Source organism: Capra hircus, chromosome 26 (assembly GCF_001704415.2).
Source record: "Capra hircus breed San Clemente chromosome 26, ASM170441v1, whole genome shotgun sequence".
Lineage (NCBI taxonomy): Eukaryota > Metazoa > Chordata > Mammalia > Artiodactyla > Bovidae > Capra > Capra hircus.
In genome coordinates, this window is record NC_030833.1 from 19,154,143 (window position 1) to 19,165,424 (window position 11,282).

General features: G+C 46.6%; 1 pseudogene; it reads left to right on the forward strand.

Moving 5' to 3' along the window:
* Window positions 1-9,061, forward strand: part of LOC102187292 — a 60,506-nt pseudogene extending 51,445 nt beyond the window's left edge.

Here is an 11,282-nt window from a genome sequence, read left to right on the forward strand (position 1 = left end):
ACATGAGGGTCACTGTGTCATCTTTTGGCTCGTTGAATGTCAGAAGGTACAGCCTTTGAGAAGTAGCTGGAGTTGATAAATGCCTGGGTAGGAGTCGGGCATCTACTCCTAATTTGGCCATTCCACTATACGTTCTTAACAGAACAGCCCTGTGTTCCGCATTCTCCATATCAAAATAGTTTGAAATAGTAGGTCTCAGGTCAGTGACTACTTTTTTACTTAGAAAATAGGGTCGCCAATGTTAAGGTAAGTGTATTTCCTATAAGAGCCTCAGTCTCCTCATGTGAAAAATGAAAAATTTATTTGATTACTCTGAAGACGCCTCTAAAACAAGAGCCTAAAATAAATAAATTTATATTTTAAAAAGTAAAATAAAAAAATAAAAAGGAAGAAAAAAAATAAAATCATTCCTACGCACCTCAAAAAATAAATAAATAAATAAAACAAGAGCCTATGGGATCTAGAAATGCCCCCGATATCTGTCACCAGAAAAGAAAACGTCTGGTATTGCCATCTGAAGAGAGAAGAACAACTCATCCTGAAACCTACATTTCTGCACGCCCGTGAAAGTGACATGAAACATGTAGGGAAGAGTGGCGTGGGGAGGGCAGTGAAGGCTGCTGTTTGTTCAGTGCCTGCTGAGTAGCAGACACAACCCTAGTACTCACTGCCTCGCTGAATTTTCTGAAGGACCCTGTGAAGTACGTATTATTATCCTATGTCTCAGATGAAGAAACTGAGGCTGGAAAGAAGTGGGCGGTTCAAGATCACAGGGCTGGTAAAGGACAGACTGTCCTGCCGCGTGCCTATGGCCACTGGCCTTTCACTGCTGTCCATAGGCAGCCCTTGAGGATGAAAGCTTAAGGGCAAGACCTGCTGTCTTGGAATGTATACTTGAATGCTGTGTTCCACTGTGGCCCTAAAGTTCTTGGACAAAGAACTCTGGGTTCTTTTAAAGCTGCGTGAGTGTACTAGAGACAGTGTGGTAAGCAAGCTGGAAGTGTACGCCAATCACCTGGAGGAGGTGGTGGGAGAGAGGACCAACCAGCTGCTGGCCGAGAAGAGGAAAATGGATCAGCTTTTGTCCACAACGCTGCCCAGGTATTTCAAAGTTCCGGGGGCCTTGACAAAAGAACCAGCAAGCAACACCATTGCTGTTTAAGGAGGCCCCACATGGAGAGACAATTTCCTTTGTTCTTTTCTTAAGAGACTGTTAGGCTCTTCTAAAATGGGTCAAGCATTCTGTGTGTAATTGGGTACATGTTGTAGAGGGAGACAGAAGCAAATGCCCTCTAATCCACAGGAATTACGAAATATAGACCTGTAAAAGATGGAATATAGTGAATGTAGCAATAGGAGGATACCACTAGATGGCGCTCTGGCTTCATGAGTCCGATGCGGCTGCTGCTGCTGCCAAGTCTCTTCAGTCGTGTCCGACTCTGTGCGACCCCATAGATCGCAGCCCACCAGGCTCCCCCGTCCCTGGGATTCTCCAGGCAAGTGTGCTGGAGTGGGTTGCCATTTCCTTCTCCAATGCATGAAAGTGAAAAGTGAAAGTGAAGTCGCTCAGTCGTGTCCGACCCTTCCCGACCGCATGGACTGCAGCCCATCAGGCTCCCCTGTCCCTGGGATTCTCCAGGCAAGAGTACTGGAGTGGGTGCCATCGCCTTCTCCGCATGAATCCGATACTCTCGGTCTATTCAGATTATTGTTCAGTCGCTGAGTCGTGTCCCACTGTTTGGGACGCCAGGGACTGCAGCACACCAGGCTTCCCTGTTCTTCACTATCAGATTATTTATATTATACGTCTGTCCAGATACTTTGCACAATACGCACTACTAAATTCAGATTCAAAACTTGCTTCGTTTTTGGCTCTGTTATCACCTGGGCACTCTCTGAACACTCGACAGAGCATCTGCTGTTAAAATTCCTGTACCCTTCCCTGTGTCTTGACAAAAAAGGGGGTTGGTGATTTGAATGTGTTGATGTGAGATTGGTTGATAGAAGCAAAAATGTTAATTAATGAATTGATGAGTGTTTACAATTGTTCCCACATCTGCAGGCTGAGTCTTTCTAATCAACTCTATAACCAGTAGGGGAAAATGCAGTTCCCTCAGGGAGAACATCTTTTTGAAAAGGCATTTATGTGACCTGCTCCTCACCCCTCCCCGAATTTATACCTACCAATTAAAAAATCTCTTTAGAGAAAATGCAGGCTGGGAGATGGGTGTCAGAAAATTCCCTCTAGATGATGGATTCTTGTTAACCAAAAATCCAATGCACTGAAGCAAAAAAGGTCTACCAGGGAGACTTTGTAGGGATGTGTAGGAGGCAATATAAATAAGATACTATTCAAAAACATCCTTATTCTCTGTTTTCAGCTTCACTGGAGAACAGCTTATAGCAGGAAGGTCAATGGAACCAGAGCATTTTGAGTCCGTGACAATCTTTTTCTCTGACATTGTTGGATTCACTAAACTCTGCTCTCTCAGCTCCCCCCTGCAAGTTGTGAAGCTCCTTAATGAGCCGTACAGTTTATTTGATCACATCATTAAAACCTATGACGTGTATAAGGTGAGACACCCAGTTTCCTGGGTCGTGGGGGCACACATGACCCTTGTAGCTGTCCCCCCTGGGCAAGAATGAAGATGAATTCAGCCTAAGACATCAGTCAGGAAGAAGGCTCTATTTTAGGCTGGCAGTCAATCTCAATTCATGGCAGAAACTCAATATTTGATTCTTGTTTGTTTTCTTGGAAAAGGGCTTGATTCATCACAGATGTAGGTGCTTGTCAAGAATCATCAGCTGTTCCCTCTGTTTCCTTCCATTATTTTATCTCACAGTAAACACATTTCTCAAACAGGCATTGACCTTCTACTGGCTAATTCCTCCAGTTCCCTCCTGAATATTTCTTTTTCATATTCAGAGAGGCTCACATTTACTCTCCTTTAAAGATTGTCTTTGAATCCGGTGTGTCTCACTTCTATTACTGTGATCCTTAGCAATTCAAGCTTAGATTATCAGACTCATGACTAAAGGTCAGATAGCAACTACCTGACTAGTACTATTACTCTGGAGATGTATGAACAAGGTCACCTAGAATGAAAGATGAGTTTTGCAGGGGAAGAGAACAAGAGCTGACAGTTTGACTTCATTCATTAATGACAAGGCCACTTTATATGTTTTCTGGTGGGGCCAGATGATGACTCCAGGATGCCCGTGTTCACACACACCAGGTGGGCAGCCACAAGCTTATCAGCTCTGACCTCTTACGGCAGGGCTCTCTGCCTATGGTCCTGGATCAGGAAGGGGCAATGTAATCACGTCCTCTGGCAACACATCCTCAGTGGTATTCCCCCAAAGTTCCCCAGCGATGTAGCCCCAATTCAAGAGTGGATAGAAAGATAGTACAGACAGTCACAAAGAGCAGATCATATTCACCCAACAAAAACAGAAGCTGCTCTGCTTAGAAGATGCTCCTCTGGGATTGCCTTTTAGCGTTTTCTTCTCAGCTATGCTTTGCGTGAACTAATCAGTTTGTATTTCTAAAGGATGTGCCCAAGGTGGGGTGAGGTAGCCTAGAAGCAGTTTGACTTGTGTGCTTGTTGATTTTGGGTAATTTCAGTGTCACCAGGAGGCAGACGTGTTCTTACTGCCTGGCTAAGGCCTGAAATTTCACCTTTACCATCATCGTTGGAATCTGCTGAAATGCAGATGGATCTGAAAGGAGCTGTAACTTTATACTTATGCTTGTCATTTATTATATCTTGTGAATGAAGGATCTGAAAGATGATTTTATTCGGAGGATTAGGGAAAAAGAAGACAGATGCCTACATTTATATATTTTGTACAGTATAAATGTATGATATGCATAATGGTACCTAAGGGCCCTTCTGTGGAGTGAAGCTATTCCAGGTTGGATAAGATGGACTGCCCTTGATGGACCCAGGTGATCTTACAAGGTTTGCCTCATCAGTGTGTCGCTGTCTGCCTAACTAGTTTTGAACTTGGTTGGGAGAATATGGTCACTGGCAGCCTCAGATTTCAGAAGGGAAAGCCGTGACTGGGGAAGAGGGTTGGGGAAGGAAGGGTTCGTGGAGGAAACGGGACAAGGGTGGGACCTTGAGGAAATGCTAGGACTTGGATGGGGTGGAGGTCATGGAGTGAGGCCCTTCCAAGGATGGGGCCCAAAGCAGGATCAGTAGCAAGGGGCCTTGACTTGCACTCATCCCCTCACTCCCAGCCTCCCTTGGGAAGAACACAAAGCCGTTTCTTCCTTTGTTTCCAGGTTGAAACCATTGGAGATGCATACATGGTGGCTAGCAAGCAGACTTCCCATTTGCACTGGAATCTGACACGTGGACGAGATTACCACGATGTTCTTGCACTTCCTCGGTGCCACCATCCACTTTCAGATTGGGCACGTGCCCAAGGAGAAGCTGAAGCTCTGGACTGGTCTCCACACAGGTAGACAGCACTAAGGGCAGGTGGCCTTGTGGCCCAGATACAGCAGCTGCTGCTAACTCGCTTCAGTCATGTCCGACTCTGTGCGACCCCATAGACCGCAGCCCACCAGGCTCCCCCGTCCCTGGAATTCTCCAGGCAAGAACGCTGGAGTGGGTTGCCATTTCCTTCTCCAATGCATGAAAGTGAAAAGTGAAAGCAAAGTCAGCAGCAGATAGTTCTAAATCCACACCCTAGGCCTGAGGCTTTCAGAAGCCCCAAAACCAAATGGTAAAATCCTCAGGGAGGAAGAAAAGATTGAATCATCTTTGCTTGTGTGTTTCTACTTAGCCAGATTGCTTGGTAACAACAAGGACACACAAAGATTCCAAGGTGTTTAGCCCAAAAAAAGGAGGAGCCTCCAAACCAGAACTGTTATTACCAGAACTGCTTTGCATTCGTGCCTCACCATCAAATTATCAAACTCATGGGCCTGTGACTTGGGAATAGATGATCTGCACTTGATTAAATGCTATTCTGTCACTGTCTTGAAATTCTTGATAATTTTTGAATGGAAGATCCCTTATTGTCATTTGAGACTGGACCCTGCAAATTATGGTAGCCAGACCTTTTCCTCCCTCTCCTCCACAGCTTAACTAAAATAGACCCTGACTCCTAACCAGAATTAACCACCCCTATGTTTGTGCCGCTGATGCTTTGTGTACATCCCCAGTGCGTGAATAACATCATCATTGGTTTATGTCTTAGTCAGCCTGGTTGTTAGGAGAAGGCAATGGCACCCCACTCCAGTGCACTTGCCTGGAAAATCCCATGGATGGAGGAGCCTGGTAGGCTGCAGTCCATGGGGTCGCTACAAGTCAGACATGACTGAACAACTTCACTTTGACTTTTCACTTTCATACATTAGAGAAGGAAATGGCAACCCACTCCAGTGTTCTTGCCAGGAGAATCCCAGGGATGGGGGAGCCTGGTGGGCTGCCATCTATGGGGTCACACAGAGTCGGACACGACTGAAGTGACTTAGCAGCAGCAGCAGCAGCCTGGTTGTTAAAATGCCATACATAGACTGGGTGACTTAAACTACACACATTTCTGACAGTTCTGGGGGCTGGAAAGTCTAAGCTCAAGAATTCTACCACGGTGGGTTCTACCTATTCAAGCATGTAGAATGCCTTCTGGCTGCGTCCTCATGTGGGAAAAGAGAGAGAACTCTGGTGTCTCTTCCTGTTCATTTCAGGGCTAAGTCATTTCAGTCATGTCTGACTCTTTGCGACCCCATGGACTATAGCCCACCAGGCTCCTTTGTCCCTGGGATTCTGCAGGCAAAAATAATGGAGTGGGTTGCCATGCCTTCCTCCAAGGGGTCTTTCAGACCTAGGGATCGAACCTACGTCTCATGTCTCCTCCATTGGCAGGCGGGTTCTTCACTACTAGTGCCACCTGGGAAGCCCAATTCCTCTTCTTACAAGGGCACTAATCCATCAAAAGAGGCCTACACTCATGACCTCCTCTAATTACCACCTAAAGGCCCCACTTCCTAATACCATTGTATTGAGTTTAGAGATTCAACATGTGAATGTGAGGGGGGGCACACAGACATTCAACCCATAACAACTGATTATGTTGCTTTCTGCTCAGAGTCTGTGAATTCCGTAGTTTGCCTCATTGTAAACCTTGAAATCTGTTGCCAAACTTTGCCCCAGGAGAGTAGTTGACAAACACTTGCTGACTGGGTGTGCATTGTGGAGTTGACACTGGGGAAATTGCGGACTGGCCGTGCCCCTCTGTCCTTGGCTTTGCAGGTCCCGTGGTGGCTGGTGTGGTGGGAGTCACCATGCCCAGATGCTGCCTGTTTGGAGACACCATGAACGTGGCGTCCAGAATGGAAAGCAGCAGTTTGCGTGGGTATTGTTTACAGCACTTTGCAAACACAAGCTCGCTGTCCCTCTGGTCCCCTATCTTTAACCAGAGAGTATTTTTAGAAGACCATTTGCATTTTGTCTACTCTTTTCCATCTGAAGGATAAGATCATTATCCATTTTAGACAACACTGGTTGCAAGCTTTGTAGATAAGCCTTTGCACTGAGCTCTTGATGGAGCCCTGTAAACACACGTGACAGCTCCTTCTAAGACTTTCCATCCTAAACAGTCATGTACACATAGGGTAAGATCATTTAAATAAGGAGTAGGAGTTGGCCAACTTTCGGAGCAGGACCAGAGAGTAAGTATTTTAGGCTTTGCAGGCTATAATCTCTGTTGCAACTATGTAACTGTTGTTGTCATGCAGAAGCAGCAGTTTGCAACCTGTAAATGCTGGGTGTGTTTATGTTCCAATAAAACTATTTGCAAACACAGCTGGTAGGCAGAATTTGGCCTGTCAGTAGCAATGTGCCAAACTTGGTGTATAGTTTTGGTGATACCAAAGAAATCTATGGCCAGGAACTCTGGGGAACATCAAATTCTTTTGCTTCAGAGTAGTTTTATTGCACTGATTATTGCTAGACATATATATGCCATTTATTGACTGAGACATTTATCAACTGGAAAACTAACTATTCAGTGATTTAAATATTAAAAAATTTAGACTAACATTCTTTTGAATTTGTAAATCTTTCACAGCACATAAGACACACACACAAAATCTTCTCCCCTCTGATTACTTTCTTGTCTAAGTTAATCAACTGAGTTCCCAAATCCAGATTTAAACCACTGTCTTCACTTATAAGAGTTCAAGGATAAAATATGAAATTGGAAGTGCTGAGGTAGGCTCCAAGCCTCACTTTGGTTGCAGTTCAAGTTACAAAGGACCTTTTCGGTGGTATATCTCAGTTCTGGTACCATCCCAGGGAACCCGAGGGGCCCAGCTGACCTCCATTCAACAGGAACACCAACTTGCATATGGAGTCAGTTCTTATTTTTAAACTGAACCTATTAAAGCTTGAGCAACACCCAGCAGCATGTGAAAACTGCCTGTATGATTTGGGGTCCCAGCCCATGTGTCCCAGATGTGGGAGATGTTGTCTGTGATTTGCTTAATGAGACGTGCTGGCAGTGCCAGAATTTGAGCCAAGTGTGAGGTGTTCCCTCAGCCTTTGCTCTACTTTTAACATCCATAGGAAATTCACAACCATGGTGATGACTAGACTGTAACTGGTTTCTGGCAGCTGTCCGGATCCAGGTCTCTCAGAGTACTGCAGGCATCCTGCTGGCATTTGGAGTTGCGGGGGGGTACAATTTGCAAAAGAGAGGCACCATTCCAGTCAAGGTAAGACCAGGGCCACTTGGGTCCTGGAAGGAGATGTCAAGGAACTTGATGGAATGAGTGAGTCTCCATGCCCTGGTTCGTGGAGATCACTGAGGTCCACATAGAGCGCTCTTGATTGCCAGTTGTCTTCCTCCAGAGAGGGCTGTATGGCTGCCTTGATGGTCAAGCATGGAATCTGTGACCTTGGCTCCCACCTAGACTAACCTCTTGTGCGACGCCTCCTTCCTCTTTGCTGCGCTGGTCTCCTGGCTTCTGCCTGAACACCCCAGAATGAAATAGTCTCCCACACGAAGCAACAGCAAATACAACCCGGGAATAATCGTGCCCAGATTCTTCTATTTCCCTTCTCCTGAGTCTAAAGTGCCCAGGTGGAGGTGATGGAAGCCCATTCGTCTGGGAGCACTTAGGCCTCGTCTCATCTCTACACATCTCAGGATCTCTTCCCTCTCCCTCTGCCTTCTTTCCATGCTGGCTCCCCGTCCATCACTGAAATGTACCATGAAACAGGCTCATCTTTTTGATAAACCTTGCCTTTCTGGGGGTGGTGGTGCTTCTCACAGCTTGGAGATGTTCACAGTGGGGGTGGTGAGTGGTTACTGGGACTCTGGGAGCCTGAGTGAGTGTCAGCGTCCAGGGAAAGAAGTGAAGTGGGGGGGGGGTACATTCAACTCCTCAGTTTACTAAGCCTGGCTCTGGCGTCATCTAATGTCAGGTGAGAGGAAGCCTTTTTTAGATGGCGGAAGTGTAGACCTAGCTACGAATCCTGTCCCCACTAGTTCCTAGCTGTCTGATCTGGGGGCTTGGTTTTATCATCTGTAAAATGGGAACAGTGATAAGACTGCCCTCACAGGGTGGCTGTGAGTGTTGTGAACCTGGATGTGAGGTGTTTCCCCTGGTGGCCTGCTCATGGTAAGAGCTCAACAGATTTTATTATTACTTTAAAAGCTTTTCTTTGCAGTAGATTGAGACTCCACTGGCCCTCACCCCCTAGGCCACTTGCTGAGTGTCCATTTGGGCTTATCAGCCTAGTCCAAGGACATGATCACGCTTTCATCAGTGATGAAGCTTGTCCCTTATGGAGGCAGCTCCTGCCTGGTTACAGTTTGGGCTACAGACATGATTCTCAGGAAGCCAGAAAGGATGACCTGAGTTGTCTGCAGAGAGACCACACTTGACAGACAGCCCCTCCTGCTCTGAGATTCACCAGCTCTCCTTGACTTCCCACAGGGCAAAGGAGAGCAAATCACGTTCTGGTTGAAGGGCAGAGAAGACTTCAATATTCCACTCCCCGAATTTGCTGAGAAAGAAGCTGAAGTCCCAGGGATCTTCTGAGATGAGTATTTTCTTCAGAGGTGTTTGTGGGGTCCCAGGAAAGTCTGTGGAGGTGCCTTAAATATCCCATTTAGGGGTTGTGGTTCAGATGTCCCGGTAGTTAAGAACCTACCTACCAATGCAGAAGATGCGGGTTCGATCCCTGGGTAGGGAAGATCTCCTGGAGAAGGATATGGCAACCCACTCCAGTATTCGTGCCTGGAGAATCCCATGAACAGAGGAGCCTGGTGGGCTACAGTCCATCGGGTCGCAGAGTCAGACATGACTGAGCTACTGAGCGCACACCTGTGGTTCCAGGGTGTTGAGTTAGTCTCCCACTAGGGGGCGCCATCTAGCTGGCCTCAGGGCACCCTAGTGCCCTGTTCAGTTCAGTTCAGTTTAGTCGCTCAGTCGTGTTCAACTCTGTGACCCTATGGACTGCAGCACGCCAGGCCTCTCTGTCCATCACCAACTCCTGGAGCTTACTCAAACACGTGTCCATTGAGTCGGTGATGCCACCCAGCTATCTCATCCTCTGTCGCCTTCTCCCGCCTTCACTCTTTCCCAGTATCAGGGTTTTTGCCAATGAATCAGTTCTTCGCATCAGGTGGCCAAAGTATTGGAGTCTCAGCTTCAACATCAGTCCTTCCAATGAATATTCAGGACTGATTTCCTTTAGGATGGACTGGTTGGATCTCCTTGAAGTCTAAGGGACTCTCAAGAGTCTTCTCCAACACCCCAGTTCAAAAGCATCGATTCTTCAGCACTCAGCCTTCTTCACAGTCCAACTCTCAGATCCATACATGACCACTGGAAAAACCATAGCTTTGACTAGACGGACCTTTGTTGGCTTTTTAATATGGATTCCTGTGGCCTCGAGCAAACCTAGAGTTTGATGAACTGGATACAGTGAACTCATTTCCTGGGGGACCAGGGCTGTTGCTCCCAGACCTGCCAGTGAGCCTGCCTCCCTGCCAGAAGTTTCCAGCCCATTAGCTTGCGAATTGGCAGTGAATCCAACTTCATTCTGGGGAAGGAGAAAGCTGGAGAATGAAGCCTGGGGCCAGGGGCCTGCCTCCCTTTGCAAAGCGCCTGCTCCCTAACCTCTAGTGTTTATTATCCTTATCAGCTAATCAGAATGCAGGGATGTTTAAGCCCACAGCTGAAGGCATCTCAGGAATGTTTTCTAGGCTGAAGCTCTGTCTGAGGTGTGAATCACTGAAATCCAGCCGAATTAGGCCACCTGGGGGCAGGCAGAACCCCCACACTCTGGCTGGAAGGCCTGGCTTCACTTCCTGTGAGCACTGCGCCTTCCAAATGCATAATATCCTGTTCTCAATTTATTGCTTAATTTCTTTCCTATCCACTGAGCAAAGGACAGGATCGAGGCTTGAATTTTAAGTAGGATTTTTAAAATTCATTTATGAAGTATTTAATTTTTCAGTCTCCAGGAGAAAAGGTGAACCCATCGATTCTGCCATGAGTAATTCCCCCTTTACAAAAAGAATGGGGTCCCATGTTGGTTTTGTGGGTTTTGCTATAGATCTACTGAACCACTGATGCATTTACAGTATTTTTTTTTTAAATTCCATGAAAATCCTTGCATGTGGCTGCCGCTGAAATTGGCAGAGCAGGTTGAATGATATGTCCTCTTTGAGTCTTTTTCTATTGAATTTCCAGGACTAAAGATGTGAAAACCAAAGAGGAATATTTTCTTTTTCGCTTGACCTCAGCGAGGCCTTTGTGGAGATATTTCTGAGCTCTGTATAAGGCTTTTTGGTTGGATGGGAGCATTTAATACCAAATTTGACGAAAGGTTTGGTGGAATCCCTGCCTTTCTTCAGGAAGAGGGACACTAGGCACCGAGGGAAGAGCTTTGCAAACAGTAACCCAGCTCCACTGAGTGCCTGAGCCTCCCCATCAGCAGGACTCCTCTGCCCTGAGGTGAGCAGTTGAATTCCAGGACCTTCACAGATGCCACAATTCCATTTTCACTGTGGTGGGTTCTGCTCCTCTCCAAAGCCCTTCAGCATCAAGGATTGAAAGCTCGTGACTGATGCTTAGAAGGAGAGAGGAAGAGGCATTTATATACGGGAAACATGGAGCTACCTCGGCATGGAGACCATGGGCCAAAAGTTGCTCCTCATGCCTGATACCTTCTTCCCTGGTTTGGGATCAGGGTTTCTGAGTGCTGGCACTTTGTCCCATCATGAAAGCAAACAAGGCAGCTTCTGCTCTGAGG